The sequence below is a fragment of the Corvus brachyrhynchos genome, unplaced genomic scaffold (assembly GCF_000691975.1).
Source record: "Corvus brachyrhynchos isolate BGI_N302 unplaced genomic scaffold, ASM69197v1 scaffold864, whole genome shotgun sequence".
Lineage (NCBI taxonomy): Eukaryota > Metazoa > Chordata > Aves > Passeriformes > Corvidae > Corvus > Corvus brachyrhynchos.
Window position 1 is genome coordinate 225,959 of NW_008237871.1, and position 9,438 is coordinate 235,396.

The window sequence follows — 9,438 nt, forward strand, 5'->3', positions numbered from 1 at the left end:
CGGTGCCCCCGAAGTTCGGCCGGTGCCCGCCGGGGCCCCTGCGGCTGCCCCTCGCTGGCCGTCTCTGACACATTCCTCCCGTCCTAGGGAACTCGACAGACCTGTTACATGGATTATGTCCATTTGCTTTTCCTTCGCACTATTTCCTGCTCTGTTTTGTTCATTTCCGTCGTTTCTCCTGCATACTGAAGCAATTTTTGTTGGATTGAGACTGTTCGTTTCCGTTCGTGGGCTAATCAGCCTTCCTGGGTACATTTAAACAGATGTAGCACTACAGCTGAGAGTAGGTGACTGCTTTGTGGAGTTTGGGAGCTGATGGGTCATATTCTGTAAGATGGCTGGGGAGGAAAATGTTGCTTTTAGTCGGCTGTGGTGTAGTCGTTAGTCTTTAAATGTCTTTAGGAGGATCCACAGACCATTTTGACACGTGTGTCTTGTGCTGATGACACTGAATGAGAGGGGATGGAGCTGCAGAATGTTTGGTTTGCAGGTGGTTTTGGCCTGCAGCTATTTCAGAAGTTCAGCTGACTTCCAGGGCTTGCTCTGCTTGGAGAGGAGAGCGTTGGCTGCCTGTGCACGGAGGCACAGGCACACGTAGCTTTGCCTTTTATTCCCAAGCCCGTTTGATGTGCTGAAAAGCCATTTGCTTTATAGAACAACACGGGTAGGGTCAGGTTTTTCCAAGGTTCTCCCAACCCTTACTCTGCCGTGCAGTTCTGAGCTCAGGTGGAGTTCTTGGTGTTCTGGATTAGCAGGAGGGCACAGAGGCAGGTGCTTCAAGTGTGGAGCTGATGCACACTTGGGAACTAAAGCAGCAACTTACACCATTGTGTCACATTTGAAGGAACCCTTTGAGCCCTATAGTTTGCATGGAGACCTATCTGAGTACTGCTGGTCAGCTGGTGACAGTGGTGCTTGTGGCTGAGCAGCAAGTGTTTTATTCCCTGGAATAGCCATTCATATAAAAAGTGCAAGGTCTTCACCTTGGTTAATTTTAAACATTGTCATTGACCTACACAGTGGGGTAAAGGTGCATAGAAGGCTGATGCCTTCTGTTTTGTGTAGCTTCAAGGAACTTAACCGTGGTATCAGCTTGCCTAAGCAACTACCAAGTTGTAACGTTCTTTGGAAAATGGAAGTCCGTGGTTTGTGGTTTTCCTTCTCTTAAGTGCACCTTTTTCTTTATGCAGCCTTACTGCAAGCAAACTTTTGGTAGCAGGAAGAAACAGGTTTGAGATCTGCTCAGCTCTGTGGCACATATCTTGTGCCATCCTGTGCTGAGATTCTTGACTCTTTAATATGCCTACATTGCCCTTGGGATTTTGGATAGCATTTATCTGTGTGCCAAATGTTCTTTGTGCACAAGCTTTCATTCTGTTTTCCTAGCTTGCTTGCATCTAAGTAACCAGCTCTCTCTGGGGCTTTCTGGCAGTTCTAGCAGAAACTATTATAGCTCTATTCTAACTATTGTAAGTATTTTCTGAAAGGGCAATAGGCCAGTAGCATCACTCCCTCTTCCAAAGTCTGACAGTAGTCTGGTGTTGGCTGTACAGTCTCTATGGGAATATTCATTCAAGAGTGTAATTCCTTCCTGGTAGTCTAGTTGTTCTCTACTGAATAAAGTTTGCCTTTCCTTTCTTTGAGTTCTGGGAAATCCAGTTAATTATACAAATGAGAGCAAACGTTATGTGCTGAGTCAGTGGTGTGGGGGAAGCAGTAATGTGGCTTCCTGGCCTAGTGTGGTTCTCTGTGGGAATTGTTGTACTTGATCAGTGTTGCCTTCCTGAAATCTCTGCTCTGACAGAGCTATACTATAACTGAGCTGTTTTATGTGAAAAGTCATATTTCTTTCTTTTGCAGAATGTGAAGGAGCAGATGTCACGTCTGGAGAAAAACAAAAAAAATATAAGATGTCAATAGTTTGATTTGGGAGCTCCACTCTGGGGTTACAGACTGTAGCTTTCCATGTGGGAAGGCTTTCCTGTCAATTACTTAATTTAAGGTTGTTCTTTATGAAGGGTGTAACAATCTTTTGTTTTCTCTGGTGTAAACTGGTTGCTGTTTGTCACCTTATTGCTGCATGCAGGTGAAGAAGTCTGGAGATGTCTGGGATGTGGGGACAGCATTGCTGCTGGGCAGCGCCTCCACAAGACTGTCAATGAAGCTTGGCACATTTCCTGTTTCCGGTAGGTAAAGCTTTAGCCTGTTATACCCTCCTTGTGTTGTTCCACTGGTTGGGACCTGGTGGTGAAGTACAAACGTGAATGGGAATTCCTGCAGTGATCTCTCTGCCTGACCTGTTCCGAGCTCTTGTTTGTGGACTATCTTAGGGACGACATCCAGTCCCAACAGCAGCTGACACTGCCTGGCTGAGTGTGGCTGTGCTGACGCAAATGAGATACAGATAAAGTGCCAATAAAAGCTCTGATTTACTGGTGGTGGCAGAAGCCATGGGTTGAATGTTTGTCTTCTGCAGCATTCCAAAGTAGTGCTCAGGCAATTTGCACAGCCTGTTGCTTTTTCCATATGTGGTAGGTGCAAGGGTGTTATCAGGGTGCTGATAGAGAGGAGGGAAGGGAGAGAGATCTTGCCTTTTGCTTTCTATCCTTTGCAGACTCTTAAGACACATAAACTTAAGAAATCCGTTGGATGATGTTGCTGTCAGCAAGGACAAAAAGGGATGTCTGGCATGATTTTTCCTGGTGGTAGGAGTGATGCCTCTTTTTGGTGTTCCATGAATACTCAGTCCAGTTTTCATGCTCCAGAATCAACGTTTCTGAAGGGGTCTATATTTTTGAGAGGGATTGAGTACCTGCAGCTTCTGCTGGCTTCAATGTTGGCTTGAATACGGGGAGGCTAGTGTTTTGGATACTGTCAAAGAAAATGGGGGAAAAGGAAGCCAAAGTGTGGCTTTGGAGGAATGTTTTCTGTGCCAAAACAAGCATCTATTGTCCTCGTTTAAAGAACAAAAAAAACCCCAACAAAATACCCCAACTTTGTTGAAGTGAGAATTGTGGTTATTGGTAAATTTAAAAAAAAGAAAGCATCTCATGCTGCCAAAGCAGTGCAGGCTCAGTTGACTTGGAAAATGCTGTTACAATGATACATTAATAATCACAATTACAGTTTGATATCATGACAAATCCCAGTATTTTGGATTTCTATTGGTTTTAGTATTCATGTTTAGCTATACTGAAGCAGCTTTTCTTAATACTGTTTTTTTCTTCTCCCTGAAGGTCTAGTATCCTGTTGTTCAGCTTCCCTAGATTGAGCCAGTAGCCAAACCCAAAGCTGTGTGTGCTGGGAAGCCTGTCTCTCTTGCCATTGAATGTATTTCTCTTGTGGGTCTTGATTTGCAAGTGTCTTGGTGCTTCTTGCTATTGGGGCTGTTGAGGTGAGGAACAGCTGAGCTGGAGGCAAATCCTGCTTTTGGGACACTTCACAGGGAATTTGTTTTCATAGGTTATATTGTATAATGGAAGTTTGGTTTTTGGTTCTGGGCTGGTTTGTTGTATACAAGTGAAGACATCAACTTCGAGCTGTGTAGTAACTTTGTGTATTTGCTGATTCACTTCTTGTGCTGTGTGCTTTTGGTGAGCTTGAGCACCCACTGAGGCTGTTGTGCTCAGTGAACAGTTGGAACCCGCAGTAAAGGAAGCTGCCCTTCCCTTTTTCCTAGTTCCAGGGTAGGACTGTACATGAAAACAAGTTTCCAGTTTGCATTGTGTTCCTCCTTTTCTTCTGCTGTCCCTAAATCATGCTGAGCAGCAGTCTTGTGCCTGATATCCCAAAGCCAAACTTTAAAAAGCCTCTACGTGTAGGAGGCTTTGGCAGCTGGTAGCTGTGAGTTCCAGCAGCTCTTGTGGAGTGTTTTTTACAGTCTTCCTGTGGATTAGCTGACTCCCTGGACTGGCACATAATTTCTCTAATGCTGATTGGCACTGGTCCAGGCTCGTTAGCTCTGTTTATTCTTGGTCAGGCTTGGCACTGGCAGGAGCTGACGTACATGAGCGTCTCTGAGGATTTAAGTTTTTGTCACTTCCCTCCTTCCTCAAACTGCATGTATATAGGAGCTTTGTCTCTGAAATCTGCATTTTCCCTGCTGTGGCTTGAGGAAAGAGCAAATCCCTGTTTGTATATCTCAGATACTTTAAACCGTTCTTTGGCCAGCTGGTCCTTAGGCTTGAATCTGATGGGTTGTATCTGGCTGAGGAAGTTTCTTAGATGTTTCTGTCACAGTGTCTGTTGTGAATTAACTCTGAATGTACTTCTGTGCCTCTGAGTTCTGTTGAGACAGCACACGCTTTCAAAGGTCACTGCTTTTCACAGTTTGACTGGATTTGGAAATTGCATTGCACAGAACTTCAAACATTACACCAAGAAAGGGAAAGACAGAAGTGAAAAGCTGTATTTTTCCTAGCTCTAGATCACTTTTACCTCAGGGGATTATTGGAAGAGCTTTTTTTGACCAAGAGCTTGCTGCTTTTATTGTTTTCAGTCCAACTTTTTTCCATATTGGAAAATAGAAGGTAATGCCTTGAATTATACTTTTGAATAAAGTATTATTACCAGTGTTTATTTTTGGTGTTTTTTGTTGTTTTTGTTTTTCTGCAGTTAATGACAAATGAAATTAAAGACAGTCCCCACTTTCTGTAGGGATATTGCATATTTGAATTGGAGTAGGATGGAATGAGAAGACCCAGACATAGCAGTATGGCTTTATCCTAAGGACATGGTATTTGTAAAAAATCCAGTTTTGACTATTTGAAACCACAAATTCAGGTCACCCCAAGACAAGCCTGTAGACCACATCCAGGTGGAAAGTGGATACATAGAAAGAAAATAATTGGAAATGGTGGCAGGAATTCTTACTGTAGCAGGGTGCTTAAGCACTTTTTAGGAAGGAAGAGAGCTGAGGCTCAGTTCCTTCCTAACCGTGAAATAACAGAGCATGTCTAGTACTGTGGTCTATAAAATAAACCTAATTTAATTTAGTAATAATTTAAGTAGCCAAGCAACACTGGCTTGCTGCAGAAATCTCAACCAAAAGCCAAAGCCACAAAAAATGTTCACAGTATATCTTCAAAAGTAGCAGAAGGTGATGGATTACTGGTGATTTTACAGTTGCAGATTTAAAATATACCATTTAGTTTATATCCAAACCAGTTAATTAAAAGCTGAAAAATGATCAGGAGTTTGAAGAGCGCTGGATTAGCTATCTGTGGATCGAGGGAGTGCCCTAAGCTCCAGCCTACTGAACAGAAAAGAAGCACTACTAATTTCCCAGCTCTAGTGATTTGATTGTCTTACAAAGATGTGATTTTTCTATACTGAATGCCATATCTTGTGTGCTACAGAAATATTTTTTTTCTTAGCAAAACTTAGTAAATCACTTTGATTCTTTTTACATTTAGGGGGAGGGGAAAGCAAGCCAGGCAAACTTGTATGAAGACTATATCTAATTAAATGTGGTCTGGGGGTGCAGGATACACTAGATGATTTCTGAGAGTATTTTTATAAATCTGTTTTCCATTTTTAGTATATCTACTATCAACTTATATTTGAAGCAAGTAATTTTTGTGGCTTAGGGATGATCAAGAAATTGGTCACCTTACAAACTCCAGTGACTGTAGGGTTTTTGTCTCCCAGACTGTCCACTAGTACTTCATTATACTCAGGGTTAGAACCTTCTGTCTACTATCTTCAGAAATCCCGTGTTGCAATTTAAATCCATTTCTTCTAGCCATGGTCATGAAAAACAAACTTTCTCCCCTCTTCTGTTATCCACATAACCTTCCCCTGTCAGAAAGCAGATTGTGTCTCCCATCAGTTCCTCCTAGATAGCAGAAACCCTAGACTTAGTGGACTTAGCCTTTTCTCCAGACTGTATTTTCTAGACTTAAGATCACTGCTGTTGGTTTAAACTCTTTGGCACAGGCCTTGATTTTCCAAAAGCAGCTCCGTCCCCAAAGGCCAAATGGATGAACAGGATCCGAAGCACAAATGTGGACAAATGAAGATGTAAGCAAAGGTGTGTATTAGGAGGAATTTAAATTGTGGGTATGTTTGGTGCTTTGACTTTTCCTTTAGCTTTTCACCTGTGAGCACAAGGCAGGTTTATACACACAGCAGCTGAGCTTGAGAGCAGGGGAAAGATCAGTAGTAATAAAAGGCAGCTGAATTAAGGTAGAAGCGGGAAGACAAAAATTTCCTCTTCCCTGTCTTCTCCAGTTTCTGGCAGTTACAGAAAGCTAATGATAGGGGCTTCAGAGGTGAGAACTCTTCACTAATCCTGCAGACTCCTGGGAATGTTCCTTTGGTGGTGTCTTCTTCAGCATTGAAATTCAGGAGCTCACTATCAGATTCAGGGAGAAATAGTTGCCTATTGGCACACAGATCACTATGACTGTTCAAGAGCTTACAAATTCAAAGGAACAATGAAGCACTTTGCAGGTGGCCTCATTCCTCAGAGGAATCTATCAGATACAGGGCATCAATGACCAGGCTTTATATTTAAGGAGGAATGGGGCATTCCTCAAACTTTCTTTTGGTTGAATTGGCAGCTTGTCCTTTAGGGCACTGTTATCGAGCATTATTATATCAAGGTAATTAAAATTACTCACACAGCCCAGAATGTGGTAGGCTTTCACAGGGGTGAGACAGGATCCTTCCCTGAGGAGTTCCTGGTCTTCACAGACCCGGAGGAGCGAGGATGCAGTGGTGTAAGTGCCAGTCTTACTGCCATATGTGCTGTGTTTACAGAGCAGAAGTTACTGCTTCCCAAACTATATATAACCTATGAAGTTTCAGTGGGTTGAAGTTCCTTGGTTTGCTTCTCAGCCCGCACTCATTCAGGAGGGCTGCAGCCATCAGGTGAGTGTGGTGGAGATAAAAATTCTCCTTCCTAATGTGCTTGGTGATGTGAGGTACTGAGAAGCATCACGGTGTTGTTCTGAAGTTGTGCTACTGTTTAGAAGTGAGATGCAGTGATGGAGCTTCACTTCACTGTTCGTTTTAGTTTACTCAAGGTCCGAGTGCAAGAGCTCTCGGAGGTACGTGCGGATCCAAACGGTGTCGGTTTCAGGAGCTGACTCTGTCTTTCAACAGCAGCAAAGCACGTGTTACATGTTAAGTGCCTTGGAAATACAATGAGGTGTTGGGATTGCACTGAAGTATTTGGAATGCCTCCAAGCTGCGCCCATGCTAAAGGAAAGGTTTTCTGCAAACTCTTCAGGCACCAAGCAGATTCCTCTTCCCTCAATCCCACACATACAGAAGTGTCTGTTAGTGCCAGGATAAGTTTGTGTATCTTAGGGCTGGCGGATGTGCTGAGCGATACATCTGTCTGCAGATATGCTACTGAGCAGCATGAGATGTGTGGCAAAGAGTATCGAGAGGCTGCCCAGCTGGCTCGAGCTATTAATTACTGGAATATCACAATAGCTGTGTGATTGATGCATGTCTGTGGGGATATATCATGTAAGTCGTTGTCAAGGTTTTTCATGTGTTCTTTTTCATTTGTTAGTTACAGTCTTCCTGGCAAAAGTTACTGCACAATTCTAAACCATAATGAGGAAAAAAGCTCTCCCCGTGATGACTACCTGTTTGTAGTGGAAATGCTGTCAGCATTTGCAAGAGAGAAGATGATGATGTCTGACTTTACTTGGTGAAAAAGAAATTTGTTCCTGTGCATTTTGGCCCCCAGAGATGGTATCAGTAAAATTACACAAGGTCCCCCCCACGCCCCCCACACACCTGTTAATCGGCATTTTTGAAGTACAGTCATTCTGGCAGGAATTCAGATCTAGAATGTATGAACACATTAACACCTTTCCAGAGCCCTTTTATCAGAGACAGTGTGTTCTCAAATAGGTCATAGAGACAACAGAAAAAGCAAGAATTAACAAGACGTTTCTGTGTAGCCGAAAGTAATTTACTGGCTGGTCTTGCTGCAGAAGTAAAATCATTTTGATAAGAAGTTTCCTGTTTAAGTAGACATTTGACTATGTGTCCTTTGGCTTTAAGGAAGTCTTAAAATCCTTTCCTAGTTGCTTAGCTGTCTGGGTGGTTTTTATTACTTTGAAGTTAGGCTTTATCTGCTGGCTTCATTCACAGACTAGCTGGCTGCTTATCACATCTGTGGATCAAATCTTCAAAGGTTTTGTCTGAAGAGTTGGGATTTATGAGGTCACGTGGAATGCCCCTCGGAGGGCATTCAGCCCATGGCAGCAGAACTGTGGGGAAAGGCTTTTGTGTGTAAGTGATAGAGGCGGGAGGGGCTTGGGCTGCACGGGAGGTGTTGTGTGTGTGGTGGGGAGGTGCTGATAGCCAGAGAAGCGCAGGATTGCGAGCACTGGCCCCTTTTCAGCACGCAACATATAGAGAATGTGGGAGACCAGAGCGCATTCCTAGACACAGACTCACCGTGTTGCTGCTTCCAGTAGAGCTGTGTGAAATGTCAGAAGGAATTAGACCCGTGCTGGAACTGACAAGCACATCGGGCTCTGCAGCACTAGGCTTCACTGCACTTTTACAGCCAGGCTTACCTACACTGAATGGGGAAAATGGAGATTTTTTTTTTCCCTTCAGAAAGATGGCTTCTTATTAAAAATTAAATTTTAAAAAAAGTTTAAAAAAGGAGTAAAAAAGAATGCTAAAAGCTGCCTAGGTTTCTGCGCACTTCAACAGCGAGCAGCAGCTGTCAAGTCTGCAGCCAAGACTGCCTTGTTCCAGCCCTAAGCATCCCTGAACAGTGTGCCAGCTGAGATGAGCATCTCCAGGAAAAGCACATTTGAGTGCTCTTGCCTCTGGAACAGAGCATGGTTTTCAGGCTGTGTTCAGGCATGCCAGGCTTTGCTGACTACAAAAATGGGCAGGCTCAGTGCAGCGGAATATGTTTGTTGCATTTTTGCGTGTCTTGTGAGCAGCTTTAGCTGATTAGGTCACTGGAGATTGTGCTTGGCTTCAGACAAGCACAATGATACAACTGTATGTGCTGTGAGCAGGAGAGAGTACTCCGTGCTGATTTATGCCTATCAGCTTCCATTCAGGAGATGATGATTCAGTTAAAAGATTGTAATGATTTCTTAAAACAGTATTGGAAAGAAAGCAGTTTTTCCTTGGATGAAGCACACTGTGAGTTACCTCCTGCAGCAAGGTGAACGGATTGTAGGTGCTGTAAAGGCAGGATAACCCCACTCACTGTGAAGGGTTTAGGAATGTACATAGTTAATTTGATATATTTGGAGATGTGGCTCATTGCTGTCTTTGACTTCTCCATTAGAACGTGCGGCTGCTGCAAAGACAAGTTTCACGTGTGTGTGCTTGTATTCTTTGGCCAAAGCTGCTCTCTTTCAGCACTATGTAGGCAGCCCCTCTTTGGGTCAGAGCGCCAGCCCTGTGAAGGAGCGAGAGCCTGTGGAGGCTCTGGAGCTGCTG